General features: G+C 34.2%; 1 long non-coding RNA gene across 1 annotated transcript; it reads left to right on the forward strand.

Moving 5' to 3' along the window:
- Positions 1-6,828: 6,828 nt before the first annotated feature.
- Positions 6,829-14,022, forward strand: LOC149131432 (uncharacterized). Its single transcript, XR_016237863.1, has 2 exons — positions 6,829-6,963; positions 13,410-14,022. It is a non-coding gene; the product is annotated as an uncharacterized LOC149131432 (long non-coding RNA).
- The last annotated feature ends 365 nt before the right edge of the window (positions 14,023-14,387 follow it).

A 14,387-nucleotide genomic window follows, 5' to 3' on the forward strand; every position in this document is an offset into this window, starting at 1 on the left:
AGAGAAAGATCCGGTTTTTAACATAAATTCAAGGCTCCTTTATTGGAATTTCAACATCAACAACAAGGCATTTTTGTATGTATGTATGTATGTATGTATGTATGTATGTATGTATGTCTGCAATGGAGGCACAATGGCCCAGTGGTTAGGGAAGCGGACTGGTGGTCATAGGATCGTGGTTTCGATTCCCAGACCGGGCGTTGTGAGTGTTTATTGAGCGAAAACACCCTAAAGCCCCACGAGGCTCCGGCAGGGGATGGTGGCGATCCCTGCTGTACTCTTTCACCACAACTTTCTCTCACTCTTACTTCCTGTTTCTGTTGTGCATGTAATTCAAAGGGCCAGCATTGTTACACTGTGTCACGCTGAATATCCCCGAGAACTACGTTAAGGGTACACGTGTCTGTGGAGTGCTCAGCCACTTGCACGTTAATTTCACGAGCAGGTTGTTCCGATGATCGGTTCAAGTGGAACCCTCGACGTCGTAAGCGACGGAGTGCCAACTAAATAGTTGCATATCTAAACATGTTCATATATGAGATGAGGAATTATTTACAATATTTACATTATTTACATTTGACGGATATTCGTCCTCATCTTGTTTGTTGTTAACACAACGGGCATATGGCGTAGTGGTTAAGAGCGCGGGTTCGATTCACGGCAGCGACCTGATTAATAATAGTAATAATAATAATAATAATAATAATAATAATAATAATAATAATAATAATAATAATATAATAATAATAATAATAATAATAATAATAATAGTAACATCGATAGGAATGAGAACCCAGGTTCGAAATTTCCCCCAAGACACCTGACGAAGGCTGGAGGGTATATCAGCCGAAACGTTGTGTTAACAACAAACAAGATGAGGACGAATATCCGTCAAATGTAAATAATGTAAATAATGTTCATATATATTTAAATGATAAACTGGAATATTATTGGGTCTAAAAATTGGCAACAAGGCAAGAGGAGTAAGTCGAACACATCAGTCCCCATGCTCAATTGGTACTTACTTTTAATCACCCTCGAAAGGATTAAAGGCAAACCCAATCTCGGTGTAAACTATAATGTTATTGACAATTTATCCGAACCACACATGTCATGATTGAGATTATTTTACACATAATATTTGAGCATTTATTATGAGTATGGTATTTGACAATATGTTATATTTTTGATATATGCTAATTATCACGTCCAACTCATATTATATATACACATACACACACACACATCTATGTGTGTGTGTGAACGTGTAGTGCATTTATGTATATATAACTATATCTACACACACATATACATATACATATTTGTATGTATGTATTTGCATACATATATATCTATAAATATATATGTGTGTGTGTATATGTATATATATATATATATATATATGTGTGTGTATGTACATCAATCTATCTATCGATATATATATATATATATATATATATATATATATATATATATATATATATATATATATATATGTATATATGTATATCAAGACAAGAAAGGATGAGTGAGAACGAAGAACAAAAATATAAAATAGCAGAAAAAGAAAATGAATAAATAAACGGTATGACCAATAAGAGTGGATAAGTTCACAATCAATATTATTAGCTTGTTGCTCGAGGAAATGTAAAGAGTTAATTGTGATAATGTTTCTGACGTTTTCATTCTACAGAAAGAGAAAACTGGAGAAAGTAGAAAAATAAGAAACTAGATAAAAGAAAGAAAGAAAAAAAAAATGAAAGGAGAAACAGGAAGAAGAAAGAAGGAAAAATGGAGAAAAAGTTAAGAACTGCAATCCGTTTGAAAGAGCTTTGTGCTGGCCGGTGACTGACCGGAAATTGGAAGGAGAAACTGAATAGTGTGTTTAAAGACAGAAGTGCGAACCCCAGAATACGCGTGTGTGTCAGTGTGTCCTATTATGTTTTTATATGAATGCACTAATGTATGACGGATTTGGAAATGCAGTTCATGTGTGTGGAGTTCGCTGTGCATCATGTGTTTCTCAGTGTTTGTGACTGCATGTGTATGTGTTTTGTGTATGCCTGTTATGTGTGCATCTTTATGTGTGTATCCATGTGTTCGTATATATGTTGGTCGTGAAATGATTCAAGTCGTTTGTGTATGAGTGGTGCATTTTTGCGTATATGTATGCGTTGGTATGTAAGTTTTGTGTGTATTATGTAATATACAGAAATCCCTGTGTGTAAGTTCTTGTGTCAGCTTGTGAAAATGTGTCTGGATGTACGCCTTTGGATGTACGCCATATGGAAGCAGAAATGTCTCTTTCACTCAATATGCATTGTGAGTGTGTCTATGCGTGCGTGCGTTTGTGTACAAGCAGGTCAACTAATGAATGACTGGAGACTGGGAGGTTGGCTAATGGGATGTTTGGAGACAAAAGAACGGTATTAGTGTGCCTATGTAAATAATTGTGGTGCTTCTAGTTGTGGTGATGTGAGTATATACATATTAGTAATGTGAGAGTGTCACAATCGTGGAGTCCTCTCTGTGTGAGTGAATGTGTAAGCGCGCGTATTTATGAGTGTTTTGTGAATAAATTTGTATGCATATGTATATGTCAGTGTTTGACCGCACTAGTTCATCTTCCATATAGTATTCTGAGTTCTTTGTGAGATAAAAGAAAAGAAAAACCTATGAACTTATAAGGTACGAGCACGCAGGAGGGAAGGAAAGGAATAGTTAATGTAAGAGGTGACAGAGGGAGAGAGAGAGAGAGAGAGAGAGAGAGAGAGAGAGAGAGAGAGAGAGAGAGAGAGAGAGAGAGAGAGAGAGAGAGAGAGAGTGAGATAGAGAGAGAGAGAGAGAGAGAGAGAGAGAGAGATAGCAGTATTGAGTGGAAGAAAATGAGAGAAAAAGAATGAAGTTGGGAATGAGATGAGCGGGGTGCAAGAGGAATCTGCGGTCGACTTGGCGGGCTTGAGTGAGGGTTGGCTAGAGTAGGGTGGAGTTTTCGCCGTAGAATAAAGGGAATGGGTGATGTGTATTTTTGCCAGGTCTCTACGGGGGTAGTTCCAGCTACACAGACTATGGAGAGAGAGAGAGAGAGAGAGAGAGAGAGAGAGAGAGAGAGAGAGAGAGAGAGATTAAGAATAAAGGATGGCATATTTCATGTAGATGATGTTGGAGGAGGAAAATTCCAAATAGTAGTGGTGGTCAGAGAACTTATAAAACGTAGTGGTAACGGTGCGAGTGAGGTGGTTGGTTGAAACATTGATATCCAGTAAAAATTTGGGAAATAACGGACAAAAATTCCGGGGAAGGATGAAAGAAGTTCAAAAATCAGATGAAGTGTTCAGGTGTAGCAAAGAACAGTAACTTTTAGAGCGACCATATAACTGTATTAAAGGAATGAGTGTATTCGATATCTCACTCAAGAAATGGTGTAATTTCTCTGGCATACTTCTGCATATTTTCTGACGAGATTTCCTTCAGAGACTTACGTCGAACTGACTCTGTGATAGAACATAAATTGTCCAGATGCTGCACAGAGTGATCGAACGTGAAACTACTTATTTGAGAAGTAAACAGGTGAAGTAGAATATAAATGCAGGCTGCACACAAAATGGTGAACGTCACTTAAAGTTTCCATATTATTTTGTGATACAGATGTAAAACAACAATCACATCTTAAACTATATTAAACAGAGGATTATACTTAAAAGACTTCATGGATGTAGATATAAGCATTACAATTTAGCTTTCTATATTTTTATCCTTTTGTTTAAATAATCCCAAATTGATTTTCTAAATAAATACGGAAAGAGAAATGTATCAAAGGCTAAGAAAGAAAATCAGAAATTGATTCGTAACTTTATGTCAAAATACATAAAATGAACTCCAATTGATTAAAATATGTTTTTTTTTTCTTCCGGAGTTTTCATTTGAATCCCAATTTTCATTTTCTTCCAATGTTGCCACAATTTTCTGTTGTATTCAAACATCAAAGAGAAATCTGAAATGGATAAAAAAAATAATAATAATAAATTGTGGAAAGTAAAAAGTAAATCTCGAATCATTATACATCTCTGTGATGGAGTTCTTGCAAAAGGATTCTACGCGTATATATATGTACGCACGTACGGATTCATGTATGTGTGTGTGCATGCATATGCAGTTGTATGTAATGTCGTTGTCAGTATATCTATCCTTCTCAATTTTTCTAATAAAATGTTTGTTAATCACATCGGAAACTGAAAGGCTGTGTCCTAAGTCGTTTTTTTTTCTTTTGACAAGAGCGAAATTATTTCAACCAGAAATTACAGAGACGCCATTTTCATATAAAATAATGTAGTTAAGTTAGTGTTAACAGAATGCAAAGTATATTAAGGATCTAACAAGATCTATTTCTTGGATAAATGAAAACGAGAACGTTATTAGCCATTACCTAATATGTTTTTTTTTGCAAGTAAGGGTGATAAATTTGACATGCTTTTGTACTATTATTATTATTATTATTATTATTATTATTATTATTATTATTATTATTATTATTATTGAGAGAGCAGTGCATGCCATCAAAGTGACACTGGGGTAAAATATAAGAAGCCCATTATACCCATCATGACTACCCGTCTGATAAGGGTACACCAGGCACATGCATCACAACCATACGTGCGCGACATGGCGATCTCATATCAGGATAAACAGTGCATGACCTCGCAGGTGGGATCTAGTTAGAATTTTCTTCAGGTTGAGTAGCCTATCCTGCTCAAAAGGTCCCTGAATATGGTTTGTTTAAGGATGTTGATGAAAATCCCCTTGTTTCCAAAAGTGAATTATTCAAACCCCAAAGAATTCCTCTCAACACATGGCTATGATGCTCCTCTACTACTTCTACTCATGATCAGAGATGCACATATCGTCAGCCACCAAGGGACATGCTCAACTGGTTAAGGTCAACCAACTGACAAGCAAATCTGTGATATTAAGCAGTATATTTGCTCTAGCCCATCTTTTATACCAAGACAAAACAATGTACATGATAACACTTCCAATCATTTGAGGTCAGAAGCCATGAGAGCAAATTATTATTATTATTATTATTATTATTATTATTATTATTATTATTATTATTATTATTATTATTATTATTATTATTACACCACATAGTTAATTTTTCAAGGGTATGTTAGCTTTGATTCCTTTATTCTCGAAAAATAATTATCTCTCTATGCCGACTGCTGTACAGTTATTCAATGGTTCTTCCATGACCGTTTCGCTAAGTATAGTGAAGGCTACACGTCGGTAATGAAGTCACAAAACGAACAAAACATGTTTAGATATGACTTATGCGTTGCTGAAATACTTGGAATAGTATCAGTCAATAACAAAATTCTTTTCTCAAATTCAGACCGCTTTGTAATCACTACCCCTAATGGATCTTATGCTTCGGAATCATGCATGCATTAGATAAACCAACAACAACAACTTATCTTGGGGCATTTCTGTCAATGTATTTCATAATATAATTATTTCTAGTTATATTTTTAATCATTCATGTAATAATTATGCTAACGATGATATAATTACATGAACCTATCTATTATTTTATATCTTATATTTGGTAAGGGGTATCTTTCTCGAAATATAATACAAGCATTAATCAACCTAGGTAAAATAATATAATATCTTTTATCACCTTACACATTTCGCCGAACTTCTCTCTCTCATTACTTAAAGCTTTTAAAAATATTCCTATCATGAATTAAATTTTATTTTCATCTCCGTCCATATATAATCCATTACATTATAAATATTAAGGAGATATTAATTTGATTTACCTTCAATTACGTAAATCCCACTTTAAAATATCATTAACAGAACTTTGTGTTAACAGTTACATTTTCAGATCTCAAATAACTCAAGGAATTTTGTCTATGAAATACATTATTAATTCTTATTAATCGAAGTTTTTCAAGTTCACTTATTACATAGCAGAAAACAAATTTCATTTTTATTTGGTATGCAAAACGTTCCTTAAGGTACTTTGTCGCAAATATTGAGTTAATATTTAATAAGAAACACTTCTTCAAAATTACGATCATTACACTCCATCTCGCTCTATGTAAATATATTAACCACACTTCACAACTAAAGACAACAAATTCCATCTAGTTGTGTGTATGTATGTTTGTATGTGTCTATATAATACATACATACGTTCATGAACACACACACACACACACACACACACACACACACACACACACACATATATATATATATATATATAGGGGCAGGAGTGGCTGTGTGGTAAGTAGCTTACTTACAAACCACATAGTTCTGGGTTCAGTCCCACTGCGTGGCACCTACTATAACCCCGGGCTGACCCAAGCCTTATGAGTGGATTTTGGTAGACGGAAACTGAAAGAAGCCCGTCGTACATATGTTTATATATATATATATATATATATATATATATATATATATATAAATGAGAATGTATGTCTGTATGTCTGTACAAAAGTACATACATACTATATACGGTACGTTATTAAACACACACACATACACACGCACACACATCTACACATACATACACATACCTGACGAATTAATTTTTTTTTAACCACACAGGGTCGAAACACAGAGGGAACAACACAAGGACAGAAAAAACACAAAAGTGGAGGAAAAATAAAATCGAACGAAAAAAATGGTAATGATAAATCAAAAGGTGGAATGAACTCTACTCGAACCCCACACTCCAGTTAACGTCATTGGACGTTTTTAGAAAAAAAAAATTGACATGCGTTATTTTATTTTTGTCTCTTTCTCCTTGTTGTGTGTTGCTTGTTTTATATTCTTTGTGGACGACTGACATGTCTGAAGTGTGAGTTGGCCAGTGTCAATACAAAATTTTATATTCGTTTCCTTTAAAACAATACATATTTACCGGATGATAATTATCGCTGAAGTTGCAAGGTAAGACATAAAATTCTTTGTCTCTCTGTAATAATTATTGTGGTATTTACCGTTAAATTAGCAGTTCCATACATGTGCTATTTCGTTCATTTGCTTATATTTCATAAATTTACACAGCATACAAAAATACGGGCATAATATATATTTACTATTGCTTACAAAATTAGAAATTAATGTATATTTTTTCTGTGCCTGTAATTTAAAGGGTCAGCCTTGTCACCCTGTGTCAGGCTGAATATACCTGAGAACTACGTTAAGGGTACACGTGTCTGTGGAGTGCTCAGCCACTTGCACGTTAATTTTACGAGCAGGCTGTTCCGTTGATTGGATCAATTGGAACCCTCGACGTCGTAAGCGACGGAGTGCCAACACACACACATATATATATTTACCAATATGTACATTTTGGCTGTACAGTCTTTCTTTTTGTTTGTTTATTTCACCGTTTCGTTTCCCTGTCTTGTTTTCCGTCCGCCACTATCCTCACCAAAAATTTTTTATTTGTGTTCGTGGGAAGAGCCATTTTAACGATGGAAAGATTATCTCACCTGTCCGGGTGTAGGTATATATATATATATATATATATATATATATATATATATATATATATATATATATATATATACATATGAATATAAATGTACACATTGGTAAGTAAATATATATATGTATGTATATATGCATACATTTATACATATATACATATGTTAAATTCAAATTACGACAAACGTTAATAAAGAAACGAAGTTTGCTTTTAGAAGCATTGAGATGTCTTTTAGAAAGTTAAAGAAGTGATTTTAAATTCTCAATTGCAGAATAATGCTAATAATATAGCCTGAACAGGATAAACTACCCCTATTTTGCAGAGAAAAGTGTAGGTGGCTAGCTGTGGACTCGAACTCACATCCCCATGATTACAAAGCATCGTGACATGTAATCACGGGGATGTGAGTTCGAGTCCACAGCTAGCCACCAACACTTTTCTCTGCAAAATAGGGGTAGTTTATCCTGTTCAGGCTATATTATTAGCATTATTCAGCGATTGAGAATTTTAAAAAATCACTTCTTTCACTTTATATACATATATTTATGTATAAATTTATGCATAAATGTATGTATGTATGTATATATATATATATATATATATATATATATATATATATATATATATATATATATATATATATATATATATATATATATATATATATATACTGTGCGTTTCATACAGAATTAAGTGTTTTAATCTCTTATTTCTCGAAATATAGGTGCTTCGGCACCCTCAATCACAATTAGCAACAATAATTTTTTTTCTTTTATGGTAATATATTGTGCCTAGCTGTTTATAAGCACACGCACACTCACAAATACACACAAACACACAAATGCACACACATGTATTCATATACATGCACATATGTGTCTGTGTGTCTTTCATGCTTCTATGTGTGTGTGTGTGACTTGTCAATTTGTATAAAATCCCTGACCGAATGAAACTATAGTGAGCCAGCAATAACCTTTGGTACAAATGTGTACGCAGATACACACACACAAACACATCTATATATACATACACAAACATATATATGTGTGTGTTTGTATATATGTGTTTCCTTCCTTTCATTTATATTAGTCTTCTGATCATACCTTATTCTCAATCTCAGAGCTCATTTTCTAAATGCCACTGATTGCGGAGAAACCATTTCGGTCACGCGCGAGCATAGCAAGCTATTTGCTGCTGCATTAGTTCGGTGAGCGAAGGGCTTTTTCTCATGGTAATTTGATCTGACAACCAGTTTGGCCTTACTTTGTCAAGAAAACATGTCCTGTCAGATATTATTACAGAGTGATACGCATCAAATAATCTCCGCATTCACAGTGTGCACTGTCACGAAAGACAATGTTATACACTTATCGTTAACACAGAAGTTCACTTGAACATGATAACGTTGGACTAGACCAAAATCCTTTTAATAAAAGGCACTTCTATATGTGAATACACAGCTAGAGAGCAAGTGTGTGTGAGAGAGAGAGAGAGAGTGAGAAAGAAGGAAAGATCGCTAAAGGTAAGAGAGATAGAGCGAGAGTGAATAAATGAGTGAGTGACTGAGAAAAAGAGGAAGATTCAAGAGAGCGGGAATAAGAGGGATGGTGCAGGAGAGAAGGAATAAAAGAGGAATGAAAATGTCAGAGAAGGAATCTGCGTCTATATGAATGAATTAATCAATACTTGAGAGGAAACTATGATTTACAGGTTTAAAAATATACCCGGGTGTCAAATGTTATTGACGAAGCATTGTCTGTCTGTCTATCTATCTGTCTATCGAACTAAATGCATACATAACTGTCTATATATTATTCTTTTTATCTGTTTGTGTCTGCCTCTGTCTGTCGCTGCCTCTCTCACTCTGTCTATGTATGTGATACGTGAACCAAGAGTCACGCACCAGAGCATTTATCGTTTCAATTATGTTACAATATTTCTACGAGTTCTAATCTTGTTGCGTAACTTTTGGCCCATCCATCCATACATACATACATACATACCGATATTTACATGTTCTCTTCTATTTATAAGAACTGAAAAGTGTAAAGGAGCTAGAATTTTGATAACATGTTGAACTTCGGAAAAATTTTGCATGCTTTTATTGTTCCGCATACATACCCAGAATTATGCACTGTGCGAAATCTCTTGTCCCATGGAAATGAACACTGATCTTTTGAGTGAGAATCATACTTGATCACACATGTGTGTGTCTGTGTGTGTCTGTGCGTGTGAGTATGTGTGTGTTTAACTGTGTATTAATCATTGCATAATCACCTAATATTTCTAATTAATAATACATCAAATAATCAGAGATATCTTCTGGAGAGAATTACGTGCCTGATATGTTAATGTACGACTTCATAATGGATGGATGTCGTTTGCAGTTGTATCTTGGCAGCCATTTTGGTGGTGAGGCTGATAACGATGGAGATTTCATACTAATCAAGATGAAGGTGTTAGGCATGTTCTTGCTGTGAAGTGTCGAGGTTTATGGGTTGGGGAGAAAAATCTTGTGCTGAATAATCATATTTTCTATAAAACTAAAATGTAAAAAAAAAAACAAAAAACTGCTGGGTTTTGCGGAATCATGTGATATCATAGATTACCGTGAATATACGATACTATGTAATAAAATGTAAATATACAGACTAGCTGGATGCTTGCATATGCACACGTGCCTGTATAATTATTCAGACATGCGTATATATGTATATATATATGTGTGCGTATGCATCTCTCTCTTTCTCTCTCTCTCTCTCTCTCTCTTTATATATATATATATGCACACACACATAAACTACAAATATATATATATATATATATATATATAAATATATACACACACACACACACACACATAAACTACAAATATATATATATGTACATATATATATATATGTATATGTATGAATATATATGTGTATATGAATATAAATACATATTATATATATATATATATATATATGTGTGTGTGTGTGTGTATGTGTGTGTGTGTGTGTGTGTGCAAACTACAAATATGAATATATATACAGAGAGAGAGAGAGAAATCAAGCAACAGAGAGAGAAAGATTAAATGGAAGAACGTATACATATACGAACGCAACCGCCCTTACATACACACACACACACAATAATTTGCCTCGATGATATAAAATAGAAATTTAAAATGTAGCAATGATAAATGAACAATAAATTATAAATTAATAAGATTTTTCGCAATATAATATTTCCGAAGCTCTTATATAGCTTATATTCGATATTAAAATTCTCTTTTCTGTATATTACTGAGAACACTGTTCAGTTAATATCGTTATTGTTGTCATTGCTAATAATGCTTCTGATGATGGAGATTTTCATGTTATTGTTGTTGTTGTTACTAGTATTATTGCTGTTGTTAATGTTGATGTTTTCTGTGATGACGTAGTTTACAATGATGTTATGATTGTTAACATCGATGTTATTATTTCCATTGTTGTAATGAAATGTAGTGGTGGTGCTGGTGGTGGTAATTGTGGTAGTGGCAATACCATTGTTGTTCTTGTTGTTATAGCTGTTTCTGTTGTTGCTGTTCTTAGTGTTGTAACCGATGCTGATGGTGTTCCAAATGCAATTTTTCAATAACATTATCAATGACATAATTATAAATATTAGTTAATTCTCTTTAAAATGTGCAAGAAGTAGCTGCTTTAGACGTGAAAAAGCGATAATATATGGAAGAAAAGAAGATAACTAACATTAAATGACTACACATTTAAATCTGAGTGGACTAGAGCAACGTGAAATGAATTCTTTTAGACAACAACACATCGCACTGCTCGGACCGGGAATCGAAACCACGATCTCGTGCGATATTGTAAGTGTTACACCGTACATACTAGGCCACACACCTTCTTTCGTCGAGTGTAGACATCAAAAATCGCTTGGAACCAATTGGTAGGTGAAACAGAAAGTGAAGGGAGGTAGATAGAAGATAAATTAAAAATTGACAAGGTTTCAGTAGAGTGGATCAGCAACATACTTAGATTTCAAATACGCTGAGTGCGCTCGGCGAAAAGACACAGACAAAACGACAAACCAAGAAAAAGTATCATGGCGTCCAGTTTTTAAAATAACCCCACGAGTACGATAAAAGGATTCTAGTTAGAGATAACAAAAGAAAATTCCAGCTTCTGAACATTGCGGGCTGATAAATGTATGGACGATTCTTCGAAGGTAAAATGGCAGAATAGTTTGAGCGTCAGAAAACTGCTTCGCGATACTTGTTATGGCTCTTTATGTTCTGAGTTCGTATCCTGTGTAGGTCAGATTTACGTCTTATGTCTCCAAGTTTGGTAAAATATAGTAACATTCATGTAATGGATTCCATAGTGTCAATTAATTCTTTCCTTGAGAATTGTTAGACTTGGGCCTATATTAGAAACAATATTATTCAGTTTCAATGAAAAATATCACATCCTCTAAAATCTCTGTGTGTGTGTGTGCTTTTTTTTTAAAATGTGCGTTGGTATGTATCTTCTTTTGTCCTTGTGTTTCTGGTGGACACTAAACGCATGCGTATACAGCCTTTATTGCCATGTATAGCCTTTGCTTGACACAAATACAATGGCGAAATGCTCATCAGCCAAAGATCAGACAAATCTTCCTTCATCACATTTTATAAAATAGAAACGTGGGTGCGTTGATCCATTACTTAGCTTTATTTTCAGTTATCTCCCTTGCCCTCGTTTGATATCATGATGCAGATATAGATTTCATTGATTGAAGTTATTTTGCTCAGCACATTAAATATTTTAGCAGTTATTTACTGTATTATTTAAATCTGAGAACATTTTCACATACGAAGGAAGCCGAGTATTAAAAGTCAATTTTGGTGTATTGTTTTCCAAAGAAGAGAATATTTAGAAAAATATCTACGCAAGAAATATATCAATAAAAATGATAAAAGGTTAAATATAACACAATTTGAACTGGTGGAAAGAAACACATAATACAATCTATTAGTTGTAAAGTTTATGAAGAAAATAGGATAAAAACGCATAAAAATTTAGGAAAAATAAATAGGAATTTATGGTTGTCAAACTATTCACCGAATATTAGAAGAAAAACCAATAAAGATTTAACATTTTGTGAATTCCTTCACGTATGTTTTTTTCGTCTAGAAATAAGATGTCGAGGGAATTGTCGTATGTTATTGCCAAAAATATGGCTCCGGGGTATTCAACGACACCATCTTCGGCGATGCGATGCGATGATGCAAATAACGATTTCGTGCTCATGTAGGTCACAAGTGTATTAATGATTGATGACTGGTGATTGATGGTGTAAGAGTTATTTGTTTGTATATTCTGTTGTCTAGCCTTGTATTTATTTTTTCACACAATACAGAGAGGATATATATCTGTCAAGAAAGTCAAACGAAAAATTACTGCATTCAGATATTTCTCAAAGAGTGTTGCTAAATAAGTGAAGTAGCTTTAATCTGAAACTTCAAGCACATTGCTTCTTTGAGGCGCCAACAGATTGTTTATCAATCGCCATATATATATATATATATATATATATATATATATACCGGGCAGGCATCTTTCAGTATCCGTCCACCAAATCGATTCTCAGTGATTTGGCCGGCCCGAGTCAATAGTAGAAGACAGTATTTGAAGATACTACGCAGTGGGATTGAACCCGAGATTATGTGGCTGGAAAGCAAACGTTTTACCACACAGCAACTGGCGCGCGCGCGTGTGTGTGTGTGTGTGTGTGTGTGTGAAAGAAGAATAATTACAAGATTTTCTTGATTTAACATATTGTATTTACGTTTTAATCGGATAAACATGCGAGATTCTCAGGAGATGAAATGTTGGCAAATAAACCAAGCTTGTTATCTTCAATTTGTTTTCAGTGTTTACCTTCACTTGTGGTCACGGATGTTGGGAAACAACTGAAAGTGTTCCAGCACGAATACGATCGGTTAAAATGGGATTCCACCGAAGGGTCCCTGCACTAATGTTACTCAGGAGGTTGCGTTGCTCGGAGATTTGGAAGGCTCTCCAGGTCGATCCAATACTTCTCTGCATTGAGAAGTCATAGATTCAGTACTACGGACATATGGTTAGAACGATGCAGACGGATTTTTGAAGCCGAACCAACTGGCAAGAGACACGGGCTTAGTTCATCAGTAAGATTGTTGGATAATATCCAAAACCTCACTTGGTCACACTTGGGAATCCAACTTTAAAGTGTAGTGACGTTTGCTTCTGACAGACGAGATGCCTGAGGATTCCACCCCCACGACACTTCCAGGAAGAGATCGATAGATGGAGCTGAACAACATGTTCTCTGTTAGCAGGCAAGATGAGGGGAGTTTCGCTTTTATTTTTGCTCATCAGCGAAGATTAATTATGCTCGATGTGTCGGCAAAGATTTTTACATGCAAACTATAAATTCTAAAGATGTTTGATCAATAGAACATTTCTTAATGAGAAAAATAAATGTTTAACTATTCTCAAATCTCATATACTATTTTGTTTTGTTTTTCAATAAGTCACTAGAAAAATCCATTCTGTATTCGATGAATTATGTAAGAACATATAACATGTGATATGATATTTTTACTGTTACTGTAGTATACATTTCGAACCGAAGAAAAGAATTAACTATCCAAGAAATATATTTAGCTGGATATCAAACAAAACATTTGTTCTTCACCCCCACTGCATGCAATTATATTTTTTGCATATTTCAAACGTAAATCTTTCCAACGAACGAACATTTCCTGAAATATGTAGAAGGCTTTGTTGAAAAACATTGAATAAGTAATTTAGAAGGAAATAAAGGAATTATATCAATAGTTTCGAGAAAGAAAGAACGAAAGGAAGAG

Source organism: Octopus bimaculoides, chromosome 22 (assembly GCF_046866305.1).
Source record: "Octopus bimaculoides isolate indiv1 chromosome 22, ASM4686630v1, whole genome shotgun sequence".
Classification (NCBI taxonomy): Eukaryota; Metazoa; Mollusca; class Cephalopoda; order Octopoda; family Octopodidae; genus Octopus; species Octopus bimaculoides.